This window comes from Mugil cephalus, chromosome 18 (genome assembly GCF_022458985.1).
Source record: "Mugil cephalus isolate CIBA_MC_2020 chromosome 18, CIBA_Mcephalus_1.1, whole genome shotgun sequence".
In the NCBI taxonomy this organism is placed as follows: domain Eukaryota; kingdom Metazoa; phylum Chordata; class Actinopteri; order Mugiliformes; family Mugilidae; genus Mugil; species Mugil cephalus.
In genome coordinates, this window is record NC_061787.1 from 22,198,609 (window position 1) to 22,221,952 (window position 23,344).

The window sequence follows — 23,344 nt, forward strand, 5'->3', positions numbered from 1 at the left end:
TTGCCTTGAGGTATCAATAATAAAAAGAAAACAATAGAGTATATAATTCAAATACTGTAAGTCTCTTTAGCTGCTAAATGCTCCAGTGTTTGTGTCTAATGGTTGGAAACTTGGTTGATAAAAAACAAACCAATGAGATGAAATATGTCAAAATGCCCCAGTGAGCTATAAATGGTCCTGCAGATGAATAATTACTCATTATACTCAAGCACCAGTATAGCACCACAACAAAGCACTTGTTGTAGTGGTTCATTTTGCTGCATGATCATCTGAGCTTTTTTGTTTTAGAATTAGCTTCTTACCTCAATATGTGAATAATGTTCTGAAAGTTATAATCCATCATTTGCTTTCATTCGATAAGTAGTAATCCAGTTAATCTCTTCGCAAGGTAATCTGTGCAGAGGGATTTTCGAGTCAGTGCCACAGGACCATCAGAGGGCTCTGCATGTTCTAGTACGAAAGCTTAGTTATTGTTGGTCACATCGAAAGCCTCGAAAGTATACATTACAACACTTTTTTGAATTTGCATACAATATGTGTTCTTTTTATTTTTATTTTTTTACCTGTCAAGTCACATCCATATTTATAAGCCACAGCAACAGTCCGTAATGCTGTAGATTGAAGTTGCCAAAGATGAAGTGTCTCAACAACCAGAGGGAGAGCAGGTGTTAGCAGGACAATCTGAACCAAGCTAAGTCAGTGAGTGTCAGGAGGATCAACACAAGTATCCTAATGTGACACTGCTGCTTATATAACAGTATTAAAGGCTGAACGCAGTAGAAAATTAACATTTTGGACCATATTTAATAAAATAAATGATCAGGTGTACATTCATCACTGAGCGAAATAGTTCGATTTTAATTAACCTAAAACAGAAATGTCTTTTTATTCCAGCTTCACAGGAGTAAATAATATTGACCATCTTGTGACAATACAATATTCTGCTGGGAAAATTTGGGACCTGGCATTAATGTGGATGTTTCCAGATCAGACACCCCCACCCCATAGCAATGACACTCCTTGATGGCAGCAGCCATCCCCAGCAGGATGCAGCCTGACACATACACAAAAATACTTTAGGAACGACTCAAAAACAAAACAAAACAAAAAAAAAACAAAAAAACATGAAGAACAGCACAAAGTGTTGACCTGACCTCCAAATTCACTAGATCCCAAAATCATTAAGTATCTGTGGGATGATCCACAGAGACCCCTCCTCTTAACCCATGTGACCCAAAAGCCCGGTGATGGCTGCACCCACAGCCACCCAACAAAAAGCAAGTTGGTAGCCCCCTGGCACTGACACGACACAAGTTTTGTTTCACACATTACATTTATATTTTATGTTTCAGGTTAGCAGTACATCACTTCTACTTGTGTGTACACATTTAGTAACTTTTAGAACAGATTAACCAGTTTAAAGTTTGTGTTAATTTATCTTTCTTTTTGGATTTACCAGTGCTGGTGTGGTCTGCCTGTGCTGCTGAATCCAGAGGCCTGGGGCAAAATGCTGAATGAATGGTTAGGCCTGCTCAATAGGCATCTGTACTGGTTGGACAGCACCAACTACAATTAATTAATGTCTTTAGTTTGAAGAAGGTTTTCTTTGTTTGTTTAGATGTTAATGGTTAGTGTAGAGTGGGTCAGTTTTCCCCAGTGTGTCTATGTGGTCTGATCAGTCACTATATACATTATGTGTCCAAAACATTAATTTATTTTTTGTAAATTACTTATTTGTAACTTTCTTATTTTTGACTAAAAAAAAAAAAAAAACTGTAGCAGCATATAATTATGCGGCTGGGCGTGGCCAGGAGCCAATTATGATGGGGTCGTGGATAAAAGAGCGGCCCCTTCTACGCCTCCTCCCTCTGTCTCCCGCTGGCGTAATTTCCGGGACGTCCTGTGTGGCTGCAACAGGTAACTCCGGGGGCCGCGTACGTTTTTGCCAGTTTTGTATTTGCGGGAGCCTTAACTATTTCTTGTGCTGTGACAGAGGGGCTGTGGGTGGATTCTGGCTCCATGTGGTCTCCTTGTCTGGTGCGTATCCTCTCTCGTTGTGCTGGATCTCTCGTTATCAGTAGTTTAATGTAGTGTGGTCACAGGTAAATGCTGGTAGCGGCTTGCTGCTCTTGCCTCGTCTCACTGGTTGCATGAACAGGTGCTGTACCATAAGGTATGTAGTTCATTCTTTCTGAGTCTAACCTGTCCTGTGGGGGGAGCGATCGGGTATTTAATTTCCTTTTTGTTTAAGTAGGATCAAATCCATCACCTCCATTGGCTCCCTCCCGTCTGCATGACCTCTGCTGCTTTGTCCTGCTTCAAGTTCCTGTCCGTCCGTGCAGCTGTTTCCCGGCTCGGGTTTGGCTGGCTCCGGCGTGCTGCGGTGCTTTGCTGCCGTCCGTCCTATTGCGCTGGTCGCCCACCTGTGGTTGGGTCGTTCGCCTTCGCCGCGGCTCGTAGCAGCCCGTTCTCGGCTGCCAGCGTCCGCTCTTTTTTTTAGTGAGGGTTTCGTGACCCCTTTTATCTGGTTCACACTTTCGGATTTCGTTTTTCATTCAATTCCGATTGTGTTCAATTGATGCTGGCGATTTGATTTGTATTAGCAGTTTTATCATTTCATCTGGTGATATTTTAACTTTGTATATTTGCTGATTATATTTGGTGCTTTTCTTTTTGTTTCAGGGGCTGACGGCCTGTAGTGGTGTGGGTGATCGTAGGAGATCCTCCTGTCTGCTGTGCCGTTTCCAGGGATGTGGGTCGTTCACGGGTGTGCTCTTTTCACGTGTGTCTGGGGGAACTTTTACTTTGGGGACCCCTCCTTTCGCTTGCCCTAGCTACTTTTAGGCCGAAGCCCTTGATTAACTTTTGTTTTTGCATTTTCTTTTGTTTGGATCCTTTGTATTAATAAAATATTATTGTGACTAATTTCATGGGCCACGTCTCTTGCTTGCCGAGCAACGGACCTGTATTGTGTAAAACCGAAGATCTGGTAATAGTAATGTCCTTAGGGTGAGTACCTGAGGTGGCGTTGTCTGGCAACAAGTATACTGATTTCAGTGTAAAATAACTAAGTACAATTTATTAGCCCTACCGCCCCGCCACAAAACAAACAAACAAAAAAACTTCTATATACCACTCAAGCATCCTCATGGGTCATAGGCCCCCCATTAACAGCATTCTGTTGTCAGACACCACAGGACACCCCCAGAAGGCCTACACATTATTAGGAAGGCTATGCCTGATCAATGTAAATAGAGAAATAAAATATATGAACCACCATAGAACCAATTTATAAAGGAGGATCACCACCCTATGACTACACTACAGAAAGAAACAGTACATTCTTGCTATTTCAACCACTTTTCTCCTCATAAGTTGTGTCTTTTTTCTTCTTCTTTGTCCTCTCTTGCTCCACCCACGTAAAATGTTAGGTGCTTCTTGAAAACCTCAAGTGACAGATGCGGAAGCACTAACTGTCTCCATTTTCACACCTGTCCTCTCCCATCCGCCCCGCCTCGCGGCTGCAGAGGGCACGCCTGCCACAACAACTCATTCGTCAGCCGTTGTAACATGGAGATGAAGCTGTGGCCGCGCTGCTCAGCTGGGGTGAGCCGGGGGGGGAGCAGGTGGTCACACGTCCAGGTGAGAAAGGCAGTTCAAAGCAGAGCCTGGTTTTTGACGGGTATTAGAAAGTGGTACATGACAAGAAGCGGAACTGAGGAGCTCACACTGAATCTGCAGAAACGCCAAATTGTTTCAAGCAAACAAATCCACGAAATCCTGCGGTGCTGCATCTCTGACAGATTGACATCACTGCCTCCTTGTTTATTTTCTTCACCGTTTTTCGAGGAGGAATACATCTGAGGTGTTATTTCTTTGACCTTTAATTGACAACTCTGACGCAGCCTGGACGAAATCCCCTTGAGTGTGGAGATATTGATTGAGAATGCACTTGAAACAATGTAGTCATGAATAATGCTCGTTAATGAACAGAGTTGGCGGCAACATGGGGAATCACACATTCATTTTCTTATCTTTTGCCAAAAAACAAACGAATGTGCCTTGACTGCATATTGTCTTCAAAAGTGAATACAGTTACGTCTGCTCCTCTCAAACCCACACCGGCACATTCCCTATAAGCCCATATCTGCGCCGTTTGAATTAAACATTCATTGAATCAACAATATTTTCACTTTTATTAAATCACTGTTTGCTTCTCCATTACTGGTTCATATGGAACGGTTTCCAGTTTATGAAAGTATTTACATGTATTAAAGATGCAGAATTAAATGCAAAACACTAAAGAGATGAAAAATAAATAATTGACAAACATCACAAACAGTGAATGGAAAAAAAATGTATTTCTGTGTATTCCAACATAAATGGGAAATTACTAACGTTCAGTTCCATGGTATGCCTGTATGCATGCTAACGCTGGTTACTGGGAGACAATCACACTGTTTCATGTACATAAAACAACCTCCACTCATGCCACTCCACAGTACATACACATAATTTCAATAAGGAGAAAATGAGCGATGAACATGTATTGAGTAAACATGAACATGCGAGTTGATGGTTAGATTGTGAGACTGAGAGTGATGGTGTCATAGAACTGAATCCCAGACAATGCAGATAGACAAAGACGGAACCCCTGTAGTGCTGTTGTTGAATGGTCTGTTTTATACAAGGTTAGGCTTACCCCACATCATGACGGTGCATATCTTCCTTATTAAAGTTCTGCTTCATTCTGGTCATTTTTCCATCATACCCTGTGAATGTTTGAGTTCAGCAGAGATTACACCAACACAGTGATTGGTGTATCCAAAAACGCAAAATGAAACAAATGGAACATAGACCCACATAGTAAAAGTGTACATATTTTAAACATAATCCAGAAAAAAAAAAAAATGTTTTACATAAAATTAGCTTTAAAATGCATTTCTGAACCATTTTGGATCGTACCCACTGCCATCTTTATTTTACACCACTCTCTACGTCACTGGATTGGATTGGTTAGTTGCTTTGGTCGCAATTGAAGAAGACGCAGTTAAGGGAGAAAATCTGTCAAAGGATGGGGCAGAAAGGGAGATTTTTCTCTCAGTGTCCTACATGTTTGAACCACCACAGCTTCGGATGGTAGCAAGGTTGCAACAGCAATACTTCATGGTGGCTGGTCAGGTGGTCAAAAGTTTAAGACCATAACTCCAACAAAAAATGAAAAAGACTAACAAAAACCCATTTGATTGTTAAAAAAGGGGCATTCTGTGATTCATCTGTGTTTCATGTGGCGCATTCATGGGGTCCGCTACTTTCCGCCTCAGTCCACTGCGTGTCAGAGACGGTTTTAGTTATTTTGCAAACTATAATGAATGATAAAAATATATTTTTGATACTATTTATCCATATTCTTATATCATTATCCATCTATAAAGGGGTTCTGGCATTTAAGCCAGAACCCCTTTATAGATGGTTAATTTAATGATCTCCTCAATCTAAAGTTAATAGTTCAGTTTGGTGTAATTTTTACTTTACAAATCACGGACAGGGATGGGATTAAGATCAAAGACGACCTCTGTGATTATGAGAAATTACTGGAGGTCCTCTGGGAAAACTAGTGAATAGGGCTTTAAACTTTTGATCAGCTGATCAATTGACGGACTATTTCAGCTAAATTGTTGTTTTTAATAAATTACATGCTCAGTGTTTTTGGTCTCTTGCTCCCATTTCATTTTTTATTTTTATTTTTTTTGCAGCGAAGCTTTGAAGCTTTGAAGCTTTGAAGCTCTACTTACAACCTACTTAAGATCCAACAGTGCAAAATACAAATTCCAATTCAAGATTCTTCCCTTAGAGTGCAACTAGAACATGTGGTGGTGGTGTTCAACAATGATTGTAAACTGGCCGTAGGCTTGAGTGTGAATGGTTGTCTGTCTTTATGATGTGTGATGTGAGACTTGCTGACTGGGCTTCATTTTTAAGGTTCAGAATCCAATGGGTGACGTCACGATGGGTTTGTCCATAGCATATGCAGTCAGTCGTTCTGACTCAGAATCCAGATACTTCACAATACTGAGCTGCTGCGAAAGCAAACAAATGGAGTTTATGTCCCAGACAGGAAATGTTGCTGCAACCACTTTGTCGACAGTATTCATAATTGGCACTGTTACAGACATGAACAGCTGAAAGGTGCAATGTTGTAATGGCCTATTTTATGAGTAGTGCAGGGCCTACAACAGTAGGTTGTACAAAGTTGAGATAAATGTGTGATATGGCACACAGAATTAGAGTTGCAAACTGCAATGGGTTATTTCTGGTATCTGGCTGGTAAAAGTCACACAAATTCTTGTCTTTGTGAAAGGAACATAAAGTGCGCTTGGAGCACCTTTTAACTGTGATTGTCATGGCAACTCCCTCATCGGCGCAGGTGGATAGGCCATCTCCCTGAACAACCTTTGAAAAAATATCTGGCCCTTTGATGTAGGCAGTGGAGACGAAGTGGAGCAATCAGCTGCCACTCCCCAAAGTGCATTTTAAGAAGAAAACATACAAGTTTAAAATTCTGTTATGTTCACCACTAGCAAAGCAAAGCATGTACTGGTTAAAACCTGAAAGCATTTTGTCCTTTTTTTTTTTTTTTTCTAAATCAATTTACTTTTTAGGTTCTGGATGAATTCTAGGGCAGGGCAGTCAAACTCATTTTAGTTCAGGGGGCTGCATTCAGCCAAATTTGATCTCAAGGGGGCTGGTCCAGTAACAAAACAGAATAATAACTCCAGCTGTTTCTCTTTGTTGTAGTGCCAAGACTAACAAGTACATTATGAAAATGTTCACATTTAACCCAGAGGCATCAGTTTAATTTACTGTCCTCCTGAGTCATTAAGGACAAAAATGTCCCTAACGAGGCATGAGAGTTAATGTATTATCCTCTTACGAAACATTTTATGAACAACCTCAAATTTCTAAGTGCAGTTTCAGCGCATTGCAGCCAATTGCTGTTTAGTTCTGGGCCTCTGTGTCGTCTTATGTCCGCAACACTTGCCTGCTGAAACAATGCAACCCCTACTTTTATTGAAAATTTGCAGTTAATGTCTACAATGTAATTTTCACACTTTGCAAATTCATCTCATGGGCCAGAATGGACCCTCTAGTTGGGCAATTTTGGGGACCAGACGGTTTGAGTTCAGAGTAGGTAATATATCCAGACTGATTTTGTTGAAGTTGCAAACAAAACCTTAACTTATCCTCCACCTCCACAATTAAACACCTTTTTAACAGTTTTTCGTACCCTACAACCTGAAAGCCCCAGGAAAGAAAAATAGTTCTGACCTGCACCAAAGCATATGGTCTAGGATTTGATTAACAAACAGGGTGGATTGGGTTAAAGGTAAAAGGCATATTTAAGATGACTCTTCACCAGTCATGGCCTGTAAACTCTGTGAATAGTAGCAGTGTAATAAAACATTCTCCTTTATGATGTGTCTTCTTCAGCTGCGGCACAGCAACAGTGTGGGAAAAAATCCTTTTCCCTCCCAGAAAAAGGAGACGTGAGAGATTGAGACTAGACTGAGATTCCAGCAGGATGATGGTTTTTCACAGTGAGAAAGAAAACACCAACCAGCAGCATATACCACTTTGCAAGTCTGCAGCATACAATGATGCAATAATCTGCCTGAAAAAAAGTTTGATCTCTTACAGCACTTTTCGCCAAGCAGTGATGACTGTCCGGCTCGACTCAACATTTGAAGTTCGCAGCGTTGACAGTGTTTTAAGGAACAAAAAGAAAAACCCCAGTCATAAGCAGACACCATAATGCCACAGCCAGTGAGACATGACTGGTGCCTTTGTAGTCTCAGAGAGTGAGATTTTTGTTGGAATACACATAAAACATCAGAGGCTGGAAAAAAAAAATGTGCCTTGCATGGTTATTTTTCCACACAAGCAAAAGAGGCTATTTTGTTCTAGATCCAGTAGTGACAGGAAGACAGAGTTATTTGGAGGAATTTGTTAGTAAAAACAGGTAGTTAGTTAGGTCTTCCCAGTGTTCAGCCAGTTGAATTTTGTCAATATAGCAAACCACTGTGAGTCTGGTGTGGACAGCTCCCACAGAATGGGGTATGGGGAGTTAGGGGTGTTTGTTTGTAATGTAAAGCACCTTGTGTTGTTGTTGTTGTTGTTGTTGTTGTTTTTTGTAAGCTTAGAATAGGCAATTATATACCGATCAGACATAACATTATCAACAGCTTCGGTAACACTTTCTATGAAGGTTGTATTTATAATGCCCTATGAATACACTCATAATGTTTTATAAGGTGTCTATAAAGCATTATAATGGTCATTATTACCATCTATACATATTCACAAGTCGTTATAACCAACTTCATGATGCATTATGACAACTGGTTATGAATGATTATAATTTTAATCTGAATAGTGCATTATAAATATGTCAATATCTGCCTAGTCACTTGTTAGTTTTATAATGCATCATAACTACTTTGCTTTGCTAAATGTGCATAGTGATGCATAATGACTTTTGACTTCTCCTATAGTGCTTTATATCCGTAGTTATAAGTATATGTAATAAAGTTATAATAATTCTATACATCTCCCTACAGCACACTGTTATAAACATCTATGCAATATCATAAGTGCTATTTGTCAGCGCTAAGTAAAGTGACAAGAATATGACACTATTATTAACAGATATAAGTTACTATGAGTAATTAAAAGGTGCAATGAACTAAGTCCTGAGTCTGGCATCTTTACCCCATATGCACAGTGTTAATATCATAGGTGTTATTTGTCAGCTTTAGGTAAATTAGTGCAAATGAGGTGCCTGGACAGTAAAGACAAAAGGAATGCATTTAGTTCACTTTATTTTCATTTAAACCAACACACATAATCAGAATGATTATCAACGCTCTGAGCACATTACACAAACACATGAAACAGGCCACAAAAGTGGCATGGCGTGGTCCTAGAGATGTGGCTCTTAAAAGTGCCTTTGGGTTGGTGACGGGATTCAGGGTCAGAGGTCAGGAGATGGTTTGACAGCAACTACAAGAAGAACAGAGGCAAATCTTTAGTGCTCTAGCTGGGTTTGTTTTTATGCAGAAAGGTTTGAATGAAACCACATAAGCAGATCACGTTTTTTGTTTAAAGCAGCCTAATGAGACATTATGTTACCGCATATCGTGCAGGCAGCGCAGATTAGGTGGCTTAAGCTAGCTACACGAAAGTTACCAGACACAGCTAGTTTTAATTCACAAATTAGATCGTTTTCATATTCTTACGTTTAATGATTGAAACCATTCGAAATCATTGCTTTAATATGTAAACGATATGCTTCATGTAAGCAAAGTAAGGCATTAGCTCAAAAAACACTAGCAGGACAGAGAGACAACCTACCTGTCCTGCACGATATGCGGTAACATAATGTCTCATTAGGCTGCTTTAAACAAAAAACGTGAACGCTTATGTGTTTTCATTCAAACCTTTCTGCATAAAAACAAACCCAGCTAGAGCACTAAAGATTTGCCTCTGTTCTTCTTGTAGTTGCTGTCAAACCATCTCCTGACCTCTGACCCTGAATCCCGTCACCAACCCAAAGGCACTTTTAAGAGCCACAGCCGCCAGACTCAGGACTTAGTTCATTGCACCTTTTAATTACTCATAGTAACTTATATCTGTTAATAATAGTGTCATATTCTTGTCACTTTACTTAGCGCTGACAAATAGCACTTATGATATTGCATAGCTGTTTATAACAGTGTGCTGTAGGGAGATATATTCATTATTATAACTTTATTACATATACTTATAACTACAGATATAAAGCACTATAGGCGAAGTCAAAAGTCATTATGCATCACTATACACATTTAGCAAAGCAAAGTAGTTATGATGCATTATAAAACTAACAAGTGACTAGAGAGATATTGACATATTTATAATGCACTATTCAGATTAAAATTATAATCATTCGTAACCAGTTGTCATAATGCATCATGAAGTTGGTTATAACGACTTGTGAATATGTATAGATGGTAATAATGACCATTATAATGCTTTATAGACACCTTATAAAGCATTATGAGTGCATTCATAGGGCATTATAAATACAACCTTCATAGAAAGTGTTACCACAGCTTCCTATTATTGTGTAGGTCTTCCTTTTTCCTCCAAAACAGTTGTGACTCATCAGAGAATGGACATGGGCCTTCTGAGGGTGTCCTGTGGTGTCTGGAAACAGAATATTGTTAGTGGGGGTCTTTGGGTCCTATGGGTTGAAGAGAGGGGGGTCTGTGGATCATCCCATACATACTTTATCATCAATTTGGGGATCGAGTAAATTTGGAGGCCAGGTCAACACCTTGTGCCGCTTTTCATGTTTTATTTATTTATTTATTTTTTTGTTTTAGTTGTTCCTAAGTCGTTTTTGTGTGTGGGTCTGTGTCAGGCTGCGTCCTGGTGGGGATGGCTGCTGCCATCAAGGAATGTCATTGCTATGGAGTGGGGGTGTCTGGTCTGGTCTAGGTGGGTGCTACATGTCTAAGTAACACCCACATTAATGACAGGTCCAAAAGTTTCACAGCAGAACATTGAATTGTCACAAGATGGTTCTAATATTGTGGCTGATCGGTTTATATGAGCCTAATTAAATTAAGTAAAAAAAACATTCCGATTATGTTTTGCCAAAAGATGACACATTCTGTTATGGAAATGGTCTTGTTTTTATACAGCACTGTAGAAGCCAATAACGTAACTGTCGATAATGTTATAAATTTGCCATTTTTAAAACATAGTATGCCAATAACGTAATAACTGCAACATAATAAAATTCCTGAAGTGATAACGTAATAACTTTTTGCCAATAACGTAATAACTTAACAAAGTTAACTGACTATAGCTAACTGCAGCCTAGTTATTAGCATTATTAACTATGACAGTTTGATAATATCAAAGGGTATCACCACTTTTAAAGACAAATGTGTGCGTGCATGCATGTATGTGTTTTAGCCTTGGACTGGTGAATTAGGTGGAAATAAACATATATGTGTGTGTGTGTGTGTGTGTGTCCATCACCACTATGTCTGGTTAGTTAGCCAGGAATTGTTTGTCAGTGTGGAAGCTGAAGTCCCATAGAATCTTGGCCCTGTTGTTCTCCACCACCGTCTGTGGTGTGGCCCATTGGGACTTGGGTGCTTCTATTCCATACTGGGCACAGACATTCCTGTAATGTGTGTAAATTGTGTAATGTGTGCTGCAATGATTAGTACCTCTGTGCTGTCTGTCAGTCCAGCGCTTTGCAGTCATTGGTAGATTTTCTCGATATCAGTCTTTTCTATTTGATAGAGGTACATGTCATGTAGAGGCTTGTTCCTCCTAGTAGTCTTCTCCTCTTCCTCTGCACTCTCTTTGGGTTTCTGTTGTCATCAACATTGTCTGATGATCTCCTCCTTTGGCAAGCTTATGATCTCAGCAGGGTATATGATGACTGGATGATGGCTCTGATCTTGTTCTTACCATTCAGCTGACTTTTCAGGACTTGCCTTACTTTCTGGAGGTATTTGGTTGTACTTGACTTTCTTGTGGTCTCCTCATGGTTTCCATTAATCTGTGGGATACCAAGGTACTTGTAGCTAACTTGGATGTCACCTATGTTGCCCTCTGATAGGTCGACCTCGTCAGGTTTGATTATCTTGCCTCACATTTAGACCATCCGACCGCACTTGTCCAGTGCAAATGACATCCCAATGTCGTTGCTGTAGATCCTGGTGGTTTGGATCAGTGAGTCAATTTCTCACTCATTCTTGACATACAACTTGATATCATCCATGTAGAGCAGGTGGCTGATTGTTGCTCCACTTCCAAATTGGTACCCATATTTGCTCTATTGCTCTATATGATCTGACTGAAGGGGTTCAGGTCTAAGCAGAGCCACAGTATTGGTATATGCTGCACTTGACGTTGATTTGGGCACCACTAGCCACTGGGCATTGGTGTTGTGTGATGCCTCTCTTTCCCATATACCCTTTCAGTATTCTTCCACCTCAGCTCTTGGTTGGTCTGACCGGTTGTTATTTCTCTGCCACTGAGCGTACGCCTTGGCTGGTTCAGTGTTAACCCACCTATCCTCTGTTATTTTCGTGTGCTGTCATGGACATTTTATTTGAGAATACATCATTCATCCTCAAAGAGGCATAGTATTAATATCGGTATATTGGTCTTCATGCACTATATGAGTAATTGTTTGTGTTTGTAAACATACGTTTTGGGACTTAAATGGCAAAAGGAACTGAAGGCAGAGCTGGACATAATAATTCTAACTATCAAGTTAAAAAACAAATGGTGGCGACAAAGCAAGAGACAGACACAGAGAGAGGAAGAGACAGAAAGAGTAGAGACAGAGAGAGTATACATTTTCACAGTTATATTGAATAATAAAAAGTTAAATTAAAGTATATTTGTATATTATTACGTTACTATCTCAGCTATTACATTTGCAGCATTTTTTTAACGGGTCAATGAGGTAATAACCAGCCAATAGTGTAATAAGTTACTACGTTATTGACCAAAAGTTATTACGTTATCGATACAGGACTTTTATAACGTTATTGGCCTATTACATTTTTAAAATGTATTACATTACCAGCAGTTACTATGTTATCAGCCTATTGACTTCTACAAGCACCATTCTACCTATTGTTCTCAAAGCGTTTTACAGTCACAGACACATCTATCCAGACATATCCATTCGCTCACACACATTCACACAACAACTAGGAGTTCAGTGACTAACTCAAGGACACTTTGCCAAGCGGCATGTTCTGGGATCAAACCTATAACTCTCTGGCTCATGGGTAACCACTAGGCTAAATGTAATAAAAAATTTTTAAAAAAGTTTGACAAAAATGCAATGCAATACTTTAAAAATGACCAAAATGTGACTAAGACGAATAAGCATTGTTGTGTTGAGGACTAAGACTAAATAAAAACATGGCTGTCAACATTAACATTGGTTCATACAGTAGCCCAAAACAGGAGGGGGATTCAGTTGGAAGTTGTCTGGAAACCTCACTGCAAGATGCCCCAAAATCCTACAAAATCGTCCTTAGAAGAAGATTTGTTTATTGTTGCATACTTAAAGTCTGTGCCTTACACATTTTCCTTATAACCCCATCTCAAGACAACTGTAGTGAATCATTCAAAAGAATACCTGGTTTAAAAAGGATAGATGGAACATTTTGATTATGGTGGAAGATCAAAATTATCTTTTTAACACTTTCTATGAAGGTTGTATTTATAATGCCCTATGAATGCACTCATAATGTTTTATAAGATGTCTATAAAGCATTATAATGGTCATTATTACCATCAATACATATTCACAAGTCGTCATAACCAACTTCATGATGCATTATGACAACTGGTTATGAAAGATTGTAATTTTAGTCTGAATAGTGCATTATAAATATGTCAGTATCTGCCTAGTCACTTGTTAGTTTTATAATGCATCATAACTACTTTGCTTTGCTAAATGTGTATAGTGATGCATAATGAGTTTTGACTTCGCCTATAGTGCTTTATATCTGTAGTTATAACTATATGTAATAAAGTTATAATAATGTATGCATCTCCCTACAGCACACAGTTATAAACAGCTATGCAATATCATAAGTGCTATTTGTCAGGTCTAACTAAAGTGACAAGAATATGACACTATTATTAACAGATATAAGTTACAATGAATAATTAAAAGGTGCAATGAACTAAGTCCTGAGTCTGGCATCTTTACCCCATATGCACAGTGTTAATATCATAGGTGTTATTTGTCAGCCTGAGGTAAATTAGTGCAAATGAGGTGCCTGGACAGTAAAGACAAAAGGAATGCATTTAGTTCACTTTATTTTCATTTAAACCAACACACATAATCAGAATGATTATCAACGCTCTGAGCACATTACACAAACACATGAAACAGGCCACAAAAGTGGCACGGCGTGGTCCTAGAAATGTGGCTCTTAAAAGTGCCTTTGGATTGGTGAGGTGATTCAGGGTCAGAGGTCAGGAGATGGTTTGACAGCAACTACAAGAAGAACAGAGACAAATCTTTAGTGCTCTAGCTGGGTTTGTTTTTTTATGCAGAAAGGTTTGATTGTAAACACATAAACAGATCACGTTTTTTTGTTTAAAGCAGCCTAATGAGACATTGTGTTACTGCATATCATGCAGGCAGCGCAGATTACCCGTAGATGGCTTAAGCTAGCTAGACGAAAGTTACAAGGCATGGCTAGTTTTAACTCACAAATTAGATCGTTTTCATATTCTTGCGTTTAATGATTGAAACCATTCGAAATCATTGCTTTAATATGTAAACGATGTGCTTCATGTAAGCAAAGTAAGGCATTAGCTCACAAAACACTAGCAGGACAGAGAGACAACCTACCTGTCCTGAAGAGGGCTCAGCGGAAAAAGCAAAGAAAAGCCGCTTTACGACTAGTACATACAGTCAATGTTTTATGACAGTGGGTGGAGCTGTGGACGGAGGTGGGTGGGTGGGGTCAGAGGTCAGGGGTCATGGACTAAGGAATGACATTTCTACAATAATAATATTATAAATAAAAACAATATTAAAATAATATCTGACGGCATTCAATAAATGCGGACATTTCCAGCGATCCTGTATAAAGAAGCGGTTAAATGCCAACCCGGTGTCATAGTGGATGTGAAACTGTCACGAAAATTAATCTATTGTTTGGTGCCTCCGATTTTTCTCAAATTTTCATGCCGCTCAAAACAAATTTCAAACTGATGTATTTCAATTGGAAGTTATTTTGTGAGGACGACTGTCAATGTGACACTGCGCAATGAAGAGGTTTGATTTAATTTCATTTAGACTAGATTTGTAATGGTCTTATTTCGGTTTTTAATGTAACGTCAATTTTGCTGCAGGATTTGGCACTTTGAGATTCGAAAAAAAAATAATGGTTATTTGTTATATTGGTCTCTTATACAGGATCGCTAGAAATGTCCGCCTTATTGAATGCCGTCAGATATTATTTTGATATAGTTTTTATTTATATTATTATTATTGTAGAAATGTCGTTCCTTAGTCCATGACCCCTGACCTCTGACCCCACCCACCCACCTCCGTCCACAGCTCCACCCACTGTCGTAAAGCATTGACTGTATGTACTGGTCGTAAAGCGGCTTTTCTTTCCTTTCTCCGCTGAGCCCTCTTCAGGACAGGTAGGTTGTCTCTCCGTCCTGCTAGTGTTTTGTGAGCTAATGCCTTACTTTGCTTACATGAAGCACATCGTTTACATATTAAAGCAATGATTACGAATAGTTTCAATCACTAAACGCAAGAATATGAAAACGATCTAATTTGTGAGTTAAAACTAGCCATGTCTTGTAACTTTCGTCGCTTAAGCCATCTACGGGTAATCTGCGCTGCCTGCATGATATGCAGTAACACAATGTCTCATTAGGCTGCTTTAAACAAAAAAACATGATCTACTTATGTGTTTTCAATCAAACCTTTCTGCATTATAAACAAACCCAGCTAGAGCACTAAAGATTTGCCTCTGTTCTTCTTGTAGTTGCTGTCAAACCATCTCCTGACCTCTGACCCTGAATCACCTCACCAACCCAAAGCACTTTTAAGAGCCACATCTCTAGGACCACGCCGTGCCACTTTTACGTTTCACGTGTTTCATATGTATATGTAATGTGCTCAGAGCATTGATAATCATTCTGATTATGTGTGTTGGTTTAAATGGAAATAAAGTGATCTAAATGCATTCCTTTTGTCTTTACTGTCCAGGCTCTCATTTCATTGTGCCTCATATTTGTTTATAATAGTCTTATATCCACAACACCTCATTTGCACTAATTTACCTAAAGCTGACAAATAACACCTATGATATTACCATAGTCTTTTATAACATTGTGCATATGGGGTAAAGATGCCAGACTCAGGACTTAGTTCATTGCACCTTTTAATTACTCATAGTAACTTATATTTGTTAATAATAGTGTCATATTCTCGTCACTTTACTCAGCGCTGACAAATTGCACTTATGATATTGCATAGCTGTTTATAACAGTGTGCTGTAGGGAGATGTATACATTATTATAACTTTATTACATATACTTATAACTACAGATATAAAGCACTATACGTGAAGTCAAAACTCATTATGCATCACTATACACATTTAGCAAAGCAAAGTAATTATGATGCATTATAAAATTAACAAGTGACTAGGCAGATATTGACATATTTATAATGCACTATTCAGATTAAAATTATAATCATTCATAACCAGTTGTCATAAAGCATCATGAAGTTGGTTATAACGACTTGTGAATATGTATAGATGTAATAATGACCATTATAATGCTTTATAGACACCTTATAAAACCTTATGAGCGCATTCATAGGGCATTATAAATACAACCTTCATAGAAAGTGTAACCATATTTTCTAATTCTGAGCAAGGGAATCTACTACATAGCATCATGGATGTGCACATGCAGTACAAATACAGTAAACCATTAGAGTGGTTTAGGGTATCATTGCTGTGACAAATTTTTCTATGAACACATATTTGCAATCATGATGTGACCATTTTCCCCACCATCTAGATGCCCTCTGAGATGCTATTCTTTCTGTCTTTTATCTAAGGGCTGAGACGAAATGCCAGATGTAGAGTTAAAGAGAGTTTGCATGAATGAACTTATTCTCAGCCAGGTGTTTCATTTAGCGTGGGATTCAAGGTGATTGATGGCTCCGTAAATGAGCTATTTTACTACTTTTTGTCTACAGCCGCGTGAGTCAGAAACTGAATTGCTTCTGATCGTGGCAACTGTGCCAATGGAAAGGCGCTTAAAAGAGAGATAGAGAGAGAAAGAGAGAGGGAGAGAGAGAGGTGCACTCGAGCCTTTTCTTGATGCGTGGAAATGAAATGGAAATAAAAGGGAAAAAAAAAATATGATGAGAACAGACACCTTCTGATATATGGTTTACTGTTTACACCCAGTACATTTACTGAAAGGATTTTTTATTTTCCCAGATTTTCATGTTAAAAGCATTTTCATTCATCTTAGTTGCTTTTCCTTGTTATTTCTTTGCAAATGGGGTCTGTGAAAATTGGAAACCTAGCCATTGACTATAGCTGGCAGAAATGCAATCCTTTGGTTCTCCCTTCATTAGGAACCATCCAATCAGGTGGCAGCAGGGTCCTATTCAACTCCAGGGACGCATCCATACTGTGGCCCTTCACTCAGATTGCCTGGAGACACCTCTGTGCACATCAAGACATCAAATGATAACAAGTCTTCACCCTGCTGTGAAGAGAGAACATGTGACATCAATGCATGCTGTGGTTCAGCTCTTTCCTTTTGGTCACAGATCATGCATTTGCCTCACTTTCACTGACACTGTAAAACATTTCAAGTAAAAGTCAGAAATGGAAGTTCACCTGCTGCCTTAAAAACCTCCGTTTCAAATCAAGTCAAGTTATAACTAGATACTATGAGTTACAACTTATTAGGTTACATTATTCATTTTATCTTGTCAAATTAATTCACATATCCAAGTTAAGATTAGTTTAACTGAAATCATATCAATTCAATTCATATAATTTGAAAGCACTAATATTTTAGTTTCTACGTAGATTCCTCATCTTGCAACTAAAAGCAAGTTTTAAAATTTACATAAACTTCAGACAGATTCAACTCACATCTTGTCAGAAATTGAACATTTATTTACTTTAGTGCCGTTTAGAGAGACATTCAAATTTGATTCACCAAAAACTGCCTCTTTGGAACATATTGCTGCTAGAGAAACAGTTTCTAAAATCCACAGATCCATTGGCACGTTCATGCTGCCAAAATTTTAGCTGACGTAATACCGTGGTTTAATGGATTACTTTAAGTTTAAGTTTAGAAAAAAAGTAAAACTTGTCACGACTACTGGAGTTTAAGAGAAGAAAAACCTTCATATAACTTAAAGGGGCTGTAATGTTTTATAGTGTAGCAACGAGGGGAAAAGTATGGCCTCTTACTCATCAAGTAGCAGGCTGAAGGAAGATAAGCAACTGATTGTTACAAGGCACAGAGAATGGTTTCTGTTTGGTTTTTGGAAAAATAAACAGCGTACAGTCTGGACCTCTCACCTGACCTTTAGAAAGCACGTAATGGCTGTGCTATTTCAGTTACATTTGTAGACATAGCTGTGCTCAACATTTTCTATTCATTGAGGGAATTCCATCAAGCCCCCAAGGTTTTGACTGTGCTGCATGGAATTGGATTACATTGGAAGCATCTGGAATGAACTATAAACCAAGGTAAAAATTGTATTTACTACTACGAGGCTACAGAGAGAGACCACGTGAAATTTTCTTTCTTTCAATATTGCTGGACTGTTTGTTAAACTGTCATCATATCTGGCACGGTGCATCTGTAAAGACTGGAACAGAGAGATGTTGAGATTGACAGTAGCGGCAGTGAGGAAAGACTGTAACTCTGCTTTAGCTTTAGCTCTAATAGTTTGTGACAGATATTGATAGGACTGTAAAACTCAGTGACTCCTGTAAAAGTTGGACACAAGCTTCTGATGATTTGTGAGGCAATGTACAACATGTTAATTTGAGTTCTCAGCTCATTTGAGGGCAGTTACCACAGAGGCAACTGGACTGAACACCGCCACTGGAACCCTGTAATGGATGAGGCTTGATCCTGGACCCTGGATGTGAAGACTGCAGGTGAACGGGGTTCTAACGCGTGGATTAAGCAAAATAAAACTTTTATGAAACCTGACAACAGTTGTGGATGTTGAGGACATCTTAACACCCACATCTCACTATCACTGTATCACTATATTTTGTGGAGTTAGGGTAAGGAAGATGCTCACTTAGTGGCTTCAGTTGTATGGTTTCCACACCTGCTTATGATCAAAATCTGCTTTAGATGATCATGTAAAAATACTTGTAGATAAAACTGTAAAGGGAGAAGAACCTCCTGTGTGACCTATGAAACAGCTTCTGTTGCTTTGTTTTTTGTTGCTTTTCACGGGGGGTTGCTGGAGCCTATCCCATGTGGTATCGGGCGAAGGCGAGGTACACCCTGGACAGGTCACCAGTCTATCACAAGGCTAACACAAAGACAAACAACCATTCCACTCACCACTCACACTCACACCTAGGGTCAATTTAGAGTCACCAATTAGCCTTGCCTCTTTTTCTTTTTCAAAGAAATCTGTCCAAACCATAATATATATATATATATGCTAGGTAATATAGATCATTAGATGATGACCAAAGGTGGCAATATAAATTTCTTTAAACACACTCTTTACTTAAAAAAAATACATTTACCTAAAGTACCTGAAAATGCTGAAATTATCCAATTTGTATTTAAGTCTTGTGAAAAACTTTTATTTATATAGCGTCAATAACAATTCAGATTGTCTCAAGACACTTTATAAGACAAGGAGCATGATACCCCTAGACTATACAGAGAACACAGATACATAGATAGAAGAAATTAGATAATTAGGTGCTCAGAGCGAAATAGAAGAAGATGGGAGATGGGTGCTCAGTGCACTATGGGCAGGTCATCAGCAGTCTAGCCCTCTGGCACATAGCGGTCACTACAGTGGATAGCTGTTTAAAAGTCATTTCCTGACAAATACAATGTTTTTTATGTAGGACTTGCATATCAGCCATTAGAATGCTCTCTGCTGCCACCCTCCATTTAGGTTCATTCAATGGTTAGTTGCTGTAACTACAAGTGAACCTCTGAATCCAAGATGGTCAACAAGAAGCCACACACACTGACCACTGCTGGAATATTCTCAATCCTTCTATTCCAGGAGAACCCTAGGGGTATAAAAAAAAAAAAAAAAAAAAAAAAAAAAAAAAAAATCGATGATATGCAGGAGTATCTAAGTAACAATATTATTGTTTTAGTTTGGACATTTTTACTTCAGAAAATAGCAATTAACCATGTGTCCAACAAAGTGGACATCATGCATTGCTAAGTATATTTCCAACAACAACAACAACAAGTCATGTAGTTGATTCATCTGTTACTATGATTATTTTGGTTGCAATTCAATTCATTTTGGGTATACCTATAAATTAGTTTTAAAAACATATACATTTTTGTGCCGATTAGTTGTAGTTTGTGCTATTAAAAATGATCAATTTGACATATTTTTAGACCACAAGTGCAGCAACGAATAGAAGAGATTATAGAATAGTCCAGGAAATTCCCTCTATCTCCAGTGACGATGAGTATAGCGACTACAGTGATGATGAGTGGCTGCCAGAGAACAATAGAGACATAGGAGATGAGGATAATGAAGGAGATGCTGACAGTCAAGATGATGAGGGCCAGGATGCAGAGGGACGTCTGCATGAGGGAGCTGTGGAAAATGTCCGCAGGGTACCTGCCCACAGAAATGTTCGCAAGGCACCTGCCTGCACTCAAGCCCTCAAATATGTCTGGAAACTCAAAGACAGCAATTTTGCTTGAGACTTGCTCCCTTTTCTAGGAGACTGGAGAGTGAATGTTGAGGGAAGAGAACCAGTCTGTTTCCAACAGATCTCATTGATGAGATTGTACACAACACCAACATGTATGCTCTGCAGAAAGAGAAAGAAAATCTGACGGCGACAAGCGAAGAAATGCACATTTTCTAGGGATGAACATGGTCATGGGGTACTTTTGATATCCTAAGGTGCGAATGTACTGGTCCAGTGAGGATGGCCTTTGTCTTGGAATAATTGCAGAACATTGTGGGGGTAGCGAGTTACAAAGTAACGGATTACTCTAAAAATATCAGTAACTGCACTACTTCACTAGACTATAGGAACACACTTTCCTACGTTCCCCAAGCTGTGTTTGCCTGTGTGTAGAGTTCTGATCTGTTTAAGTGGTGCAGGCATGTGTGCGTGCTGCATGTGTGCGTGCTGCCTGTGTGCATGCTACTTGCCTGAGCACGTTGCCATAGAGATCGATTTAAGTCGAGTGACATTGCTGGAGACGGAGACTGGGGGTTTTGGCCAGTGGCGATATTCTCATTACTTTCAGTTTATAGCTCGAAAGGACAAAAATATTGAAGTGAAATGCACTGTATGCCCAGGCGACAAGTTTCTTTCAACTGCTGCGAAGTCGATGAACACCAGCACCAGCTCTGAGCATTTGTGAGTCCAGCATTGCAATACAAAATTTGTGGCAAAAGATCCTGCTCGCCGGTCATCTGAAGGAGTCGATGAGCAGCCGACCCCGCCTTGACAGGCAAAGCTTTTTTCAAGTGTTGGAGCGCAGAAGCAGGTAACACCAGTGGCGGCTGGTCAATAGAGGGGGCTAGGGCACCGCCCCACCACTTAACACTCACCATATTACCTTGAATGAGACATAAAAACAACAAGCAAGAAGAAAAAGCAATGGAAAAAAAATTCTTTGGAGTTTTTATTTATTTCAGTCAGCAATAACAGAAATGTTTAACTTTTTTTTTTTTTTTACACACTCCATAGTTATTTAGATATTGGCATCTACCAAACTGTTGAGAAGTCCATTTATGGTAAAAGTGTAAAAACTGCTAAAAATAACAACAATGTAGTTAGTTTTCAAGAAATAATTTGAACTTCTCTGTGGTAGGACAACACAGAGTTGGCTGGTCATGCAAATGAAAAAATATTTTTCAGCCAGTGGTGCAACAGCACAAACAGGTTTTTTTTTTCTTTTTGCCAGTGGTGAGCAAGTGGTAAGATATTTCTATTTTTTTGCCATTTGATCCACTCTATCTCTGATGGTATGCTACAAAGCATTGCTGCTTTGCATTCATGTAGGGCCAGAAAAGGGCGTGGTCTTGAGGCATAAAATGTTTTAGGATCCATCTATTATTTGTAAAACAGAAAAAAAGATCGAAATTGCAAACCTCATACTGTTATACTGTTGGTGTTATGTTAGCACATGAAAGTATGTTAATCTGATTTTTCCTAAAATCGCAAATTTATAATCGTAGCATCTCACGCACTACAAATTGATTTGGTCTGTCATGTTTTTAAACAGTAAAAAAAAAAAAAAAACATTATTTCAGCATCAGTATGATGGAATGACCTTTAATGTTCATTTTAACAGCAATGAGTGGTCAGAAATGTTTTTATTTCTTGGTAAATTGTCAGTTTTATTTATGTTAGCCAGCTGCTAGCTAGCTGCAGGCTAGCTTCTAGCTAGCTTTTTCGCTTTACCATAAACTGACAATTCAACCATTTGGTTAAGCACATTTTAAAAAAATTATTTGACCCTTATAATACTTTTTTTTTGTTGCATCAAGCTAAATAATTCTGTTGATTAAGAACTTGTGATAATATGATGAAAAACTATGCTTACCTTTGAAAACTCCGCCAAAAATTGATCACATGTCACGTGTAAATTTTGTCCCTCCCACTTCCTGTTTAGAGGCAATCTGAAACTGCACACCACTCAAAGACACAGTGAAATCTCATGATTTTTTTTGGCATAACACAACACAAATGTAAGAGATGGCTCAATCAAGTTGAGTTTAGTTCCGCAGACTTTTGAATGAGATATAGTGACTCACAATGTGGTCTACCAAACAGTTCAGCAGATCATTACAGGGTTTAAATAAAAATGAAATAATAAAATAAAAATATTTCGAAATATGTGTATTTTTAGATGTGCAAGATAAATATTTTATAGTTAATGATGAGTAAAGTTGTTTCGTTCATCAACGTTGTCTGATTGGTGACGTATTTCCGCCCTGGGGCGCAAAAATCTTTGTTAAAAGTTGTACATACACAGTAACTCCTCCTCAATACAAGAGATAGGACCATGGTGGGGCTCACCTCTCCTGGACCCAGAGCTGAATGCAGCTTGATTTGCATACCACCACCCCGGCTGATTAGACAGGTCGAGCTGTGGGAGTTGGAGACGATTGGACAGAGATGCAAAATGGAAAAAGAGAAATGAAATAATAAAGTGTCACCTAAAACAATACCTTTTGAGAGGAGAAGCTCGACAAGAAAGAGCTCGGACCTGATCAGCTGAACATGACAGTTAATCAACAGACCAAAGACAGAGGGAGACAGTATACTTTTCCCAGGGCCTGGTTTAGCAACAAGTCTTGGCTAACTGTTTGTAGCGAGGCTAATGTTTTATTCTGCTATACCTGGCTCCTTTTTTAAACGTCAGGACTGGGCCCATAATGGATTAAGACAGGTATGACTGATTTAAAACACTTTTAAGAAAAGTCAGAGAAGCATGAGCAATCTGGGATCCACATGAAAAATGCACTGTGACT

At 38.9% G+C, this 23,344-nt stretch overlaps 1 long non-coding RNA gene across 1 annotated transcript; it reads left to right on the forward strand.

Moving 5' to 3' along the window:
- Positions 1-1,861: 1,861 nt before the first annotated feature.
- On the forward strand, positions 1,862-2,925 carry LOC124995785. Its single transcript, XR_007110753.1, has 2 exons — positions 1,862-2,173; positions 2,255-2,925. It is a non-coding gene; the product is annotated as an uncharacterized LOC124995785 (long non-coding RNA).
- The last annotated feature ends 20,419 nt before the right edge of the window (positions 2,926-23,344 follow it).